Source organism: Cebus imitator, unplaced genomic scaffold, assembly GCF_001604975.1.
Source record: "Cebus imitator isolate Cc_AM_T3 unplaced genomic scaffold, Cebus_imitator-1.0 Scaffold264, whole genome shotgun sequence".
Classification (NCBI taxonomy): Eukaryota; Metazoa; Chordata; class Mammalia; order Primates; family Cebidae; genus Cebus; species Cebus imitator.
The window spans coordinates 2,183,327-2,188,219 of NW_016107579.1; the positions used below are offsets into that span (position 1 = coordinate 2,183,327).

Sequence of the window (4,893 nt, forward strand, 5' to 3'; positions counted from 1 at the left end):
TGCATGACAGTGCATCTGTTCATAGCATCGTTTATTAAATATTTTAAGCCCACTGTTGAGACCTAATGCTCAGGGAAAAAAAAAAAAAAAAAGATTCCTTTCAAAATACTACTGCTCATTGACAATGCACCTGACCACCCAAGCATTCTGATGGACATGTACAAGGAAATTCATGTTTTCATGCCTGCTACCACAATATGCATTCTGAAGCCCATGGATCAAGAAGTAATTTCAACTTTCATGTCTTATTATTTAAGAAATACATTGTGTAAGACTATAGCTATCATAGATAGTGATTCCTCAGATGGAAATGGGCAAAATAACGCAAAAACCTTCTGGAAAGGATCCACCATTCCAAAGGCTGTTAAGAATATTCATGATTTATGGGAGGAGGTCAAAATAGCAACATTAACAGGACTTTGGAAGAACTTGACTACAATGCTCATGGTTGACTTTGAGGAGTTCAAGACTTCAGTGGAGGAAATAACAGCAGATATGGTAGAAACAGCAAGACAACTAGAATTAGAAGTGAGGCCTTAAGATAGGACTGAATTGCTGCAATCTCATAATGAAATACCAGCAGATTAGGAGTTGCTTCTAATGGACAAGCAAAGAAAGCAGTTTCTTGAGGCAGAATCTACTCCTGGTGAAAATGTTCTCCCTGTCGCCTAGGCTGGAGCGCAGTGTTGAAATGACAACAAAGGATTTAGAATATTGCATAAACTTGTAAAGCAGCAGCAGGGTTTGAGAGAACTGACTCCAATGTTGAAAGTTCTTCTGTGAATAAAATGCTATCAAACAGCATTCATGTTACAGAGAAGTCTTTCTTGAAAGGAAGAGTCAATAAACACAAGAAACTTCGTTGTTGGCTTATTTCAAGGAATTGCTACAGCCACTCCAGCCTTCAGCAACCACCACACTGATGTCAGCAGCCATCAACGTTGAGGCAAGACCCTCAACCAGCAAAAGGATCATAACTCGCTGAAGCCAGATAATAGTTAGCATTTTTTTTAGCAATCAAGTATTTTTCATTAAGATATGTACATTTGAGGCCAGGTGTAGTAGTTCACACCTGTAATCCCAGCACTTTGGGAGGCCGAGGCAGGTGGATCACCTGAGGTCAGGAGTTCAAGACCAGCCTGGCCAACATGGTGAAACTCCCTCTCTACAAAAAATGTAAAATTAGCCAGGTGTGGTGGCACATTCCTGTAATCCCAGCTACTTGGGAGGCTGAGACAGGAGAATAGCTTGAACCTGGGAGGCAGAGGTTGCAGTGAGCCGAGATTGTGCCATTCCACTCCAGCCTGGGCAACAAGAGCAAAACTCTGTCTTAAAAAAAAAAAAAAAAAATACATTTGTTTGACATAGTGCTACCGCACCCTTTATAACAGACTATATGTATAGTCTAAACACAATTTTTATACACAGTGGAAAAACAAAAAATTGTGACCAAACCTGCAATATGTCTGAGGTCTGCCTGTAGACAAGTGATTGGCAGAAGCTTTATTCTTAATAGACAAAAAGTGGAAACAATAGAGATGTCCTTCAAAGGGTGAATGGTTAAACTCTTTCATCCATATGATGGAATAGTACTCAGCCATAAAACAGAACAAAACTATCATTCATTCAACAACCTAGATGAATCACTAGAGAATTATTCTGAGTGAAAAAAAAAATCCAAAAAGGCTATATACCACACGATTTGATGATATAACATTTTTGAAATGATAAAATTATAGAAATAGAGAAAAAATATGTGGTTGCCAGGGGGCTAAGGAGGAGGTAGGAAGGAAGTGGTTGTGGCTGCAAGGCAATATGGGGAATCTCTGATGATGGAAATATTATCTTACTTACACATATCAATGTCAATGTATGGACTGTGTTATGTATTCTATATGGTTTTGCAAGATGTTGTCACTGAGAGAAACTAGATAAGGGGTACAAGAGATCTCTCTGGACTACAGCAGTCCTTACTTGCAATTCCACTTTAAATGGTTTGCCCAGGGTCAACCACTGTCCAAAAATACTAACTGAAAAATTCCAGAAGTAAACAATCAAATTTTAATACAATGTATTGTGCTAATTGTTCAATTTTATTATTATTTTGTCACTCTCTTTTATTATAGATATGTACGTACAGTTAGCCCTACATATCTGTGGGTTCTGCCTTTGCAGATTCAACCAACCTCAGGTGAAAATGTCCAAGGAAGAAAACAATAGAAAAATACAAATACACTTAAAAAAACACAAATCGTAAAATACAGTAGCATGACTATTTATGCAGCATCTATTACATTGCATCTGGTATTATAAGTAACCTAGAGATGATTTAAAGTGTACAGGAGAATGTGTATAAATTGCATGCAAATACTACATCATTTTATATAAGGGACTTGCACATCCATGGATTTGTGGCATCCACAGGAGATCATCCACAGATATTGACAGACAACCATATAGAAAAAAGCATATATATAGGGTTCAGGCCTCCATTGAGGGGAGTCTTAGAACTTAGCCTCTGAGGATAAGGAGGGACTACTGTATTTTTTATAACTGCACATCAATCTAGAGTTAGCTCAAATTAATGTTTTTTTTAAACAACATTGCCCTTCAAAGGAATTATTAGCCAAAGTGTGTCACCAGGTCTTTTTGCTTTGGGGCAGGGTCTCTCCCTGTTGCCTAGGCTGGAGTGTAGTGCAGGATTATACCTCACTGCAGCCTTGTCACCAGATTTTAATAGTGTCCTTTTGAACAACAGGGGTTCAACCTATATTTTTTTTCACCTCTGGCATCCCTGAGGAAGATCAACCCCTTCTCTTCCTCCTCAGCCTACTCAACGTGAAAATGACATGTATGAAGGCCTTTATGATGATCTACTTCCACCTAATGAACAGTAAATAATTTTCTCTTCCTTGTGATTTTCTTAGCAACATTCTTTTCTAGTTTACTTTTAAAAATACAGTATATGACATATAAAATATGTGCTAATCAACTGTTTGTTACCAGTAAGACTTCTAGTCAACAGTAGGCTATTAATAGTTAAGTTTTAGGTAGTCACAAGTTACACACAGATTTTGGACTGTGTGGAGGGTCAGTGCCCCTAACCTGTGTTGTTCAAGGGTCAGCTGCATTTCTAATTTTCTTGTTGACAGGCAGCAGATTTTACTAAGAAAATTCATCTCTAACAGCCTAGTTTTGAAGCATTTTCCAGATGTCTGTCATGCGTAGCTAGGAGCCAGAGAAACAGGCAAAGACGTAGAAGACAATGTAGATTTAGAAGGGAATATATATACTAGCACATTTTTATTAAAGTATGAAGTTGAACAAGAACTCAGTACTGAACTCAATATATTTTCATTATTCCTGCCCATAATCATGAATGCTTCTAAACAGAGTGCAGGCAGCACCTGACCAGTGTGCAATCAACTCATGGAGAAGCATTTGTAAAGGAAGTCCTCCCTTTCTTACTCCCAGCCAGCCTAGGACACTTCCCTATCAGAATCTTCCACTCCCAAACCTTCTCTGCATCTCGCCTCAACCCTAACCAACCCTAGCCCAAGCAGGCCAGACAGAAAGAGGTGGAAGAAAATGGTACACATGTGAACATGTGCATGCGCTAACCACCGCGGCCCTAGCCACCCCCAGTCCAAGTTGGCCAGGCAGAAAGACGAGGAAGAAGAAAATGGTACACATGTACATGCCACACACATTCACTCTTCTCTCGTGTCCACTTTGCTGCAATTCCTCTGAAGATGAACACCCAGAGGAAGGAGACGATAAGAATGACAAAGGGCTTGCTAACACCTCCAGCTGCCAGGCCTCCTCTCACCACAGTTATGAGGAAAGCCAGGCTTCATTCTTACCCCCCGCCCCACACACACACCAACTCTCACCTCCCTCAGCCTTCGCAAAGCCCTCAACTCCACTCCACCCATACCTCCCCAATCCTATCCAGAAGCATTTCCAAAGTGCCTTCTTCCCTTTAAAACTAGTCTCTTCCAGCTTTGCTGGAGTCTTGCCACAGGAGTCACATTCCAAGCAACTGGAAAGAAAATACAGAATAAATGTAATTTGTTATTTGTGGATGCCCTAACCCTTGCCATCTAGTAACTCTAGTTACTAAAGCAACTAGGAAGCTCTCCTGTAATTGTAGTTCATTTTCTGATGATCAGGTTGCTTTTAGAAAACAGAGGTTTCATTTAAACTAAGAAACTTAATATTAAAGTATTATTCTTACCCGCTGAGCAAGAACTGCTTTCACTTATTAATATATCTTGCCAGGGCCAGGCACAACACCTCAGTTCTGTAATCCCAGCACCGTAGGAGGTCGAAGCAGGAGGATCACTTGAGCCCAGGAGTTCAAGCCCAACCTGGACAACATGCAAAAACCTACCTCCTCAAAAAATACAAAAAAATTAGCCAGGCATAGTGGCATGCACCTGTAGTACCAGCTACTGGGGAGGCTGAGGTGGGAGCAATCAACTGAGCCCAGGAAATCAAGGCTGCAGTGGGCCATGATCGTGCCACTCCACTACAGCCTGGATAACAGAGTGAGATTCTGTCTCAAAAAAACGGATAGATCGGGCCGGCCATGGTGGCTCATGCCTGTAATCCTAGCACTTTAGGAGGCAGAAGTGGGCGGTTCATGAGGTGAGGAGATAGAGATCATCCTGGCCAACACGGTGAAACCCCAACTCTAATAAAAATACAAAAAATTAGCCAGGCTTTGTGGTGCATGTCTCAAATGCCAGCTACCTGGGAGGCTGAGGCAGGAGAGCTGCTTGAACTCGGGAGGCAGAGGTTGCAGTGAGCCAAGATCGTGCCACTGCAACACAGCAAGATACTCCATCTCAAAAAAAATAGACAGATAGATAGATAGATAGGGAGGGAGGG

At 41.0% G+C, this 4,893-nt stretch overlaps 1 protein-coding gene and 1 long non-coding RNA gene across 3 annotated transcripts in view; one reads left to right on the forward strand and one right to left on the reverse strand.

Annotated features, from left to right (window-relative positions):
* CUNH2orf76 (chromosome unknown C2orf76 homolog) overlaps positions 1-4,893 on the reverse strand; it is a 63,257-nt gene that overhangs the window by 55,457 nt on the left and 2,907 nt on the right. The window lies entirely within an intron of this gene.
* The window catches only part of LOC119467179, an 11,218-nt gene continuing 10,283 nt past the window's right edge, over positions 3,959-4,893 (forward strand). The window contains exons 1-2 of the long non-coding RNA XR_005195710.1: positions 3,959-3,968; positions 4,463-4,468. This is a non-coding gene — a long non-coding RNA (uncharacterized LOC119467179). The remainder of the gene's footprint in view (positions 3,969-4,462; positions 4,469-4,893) is intronic.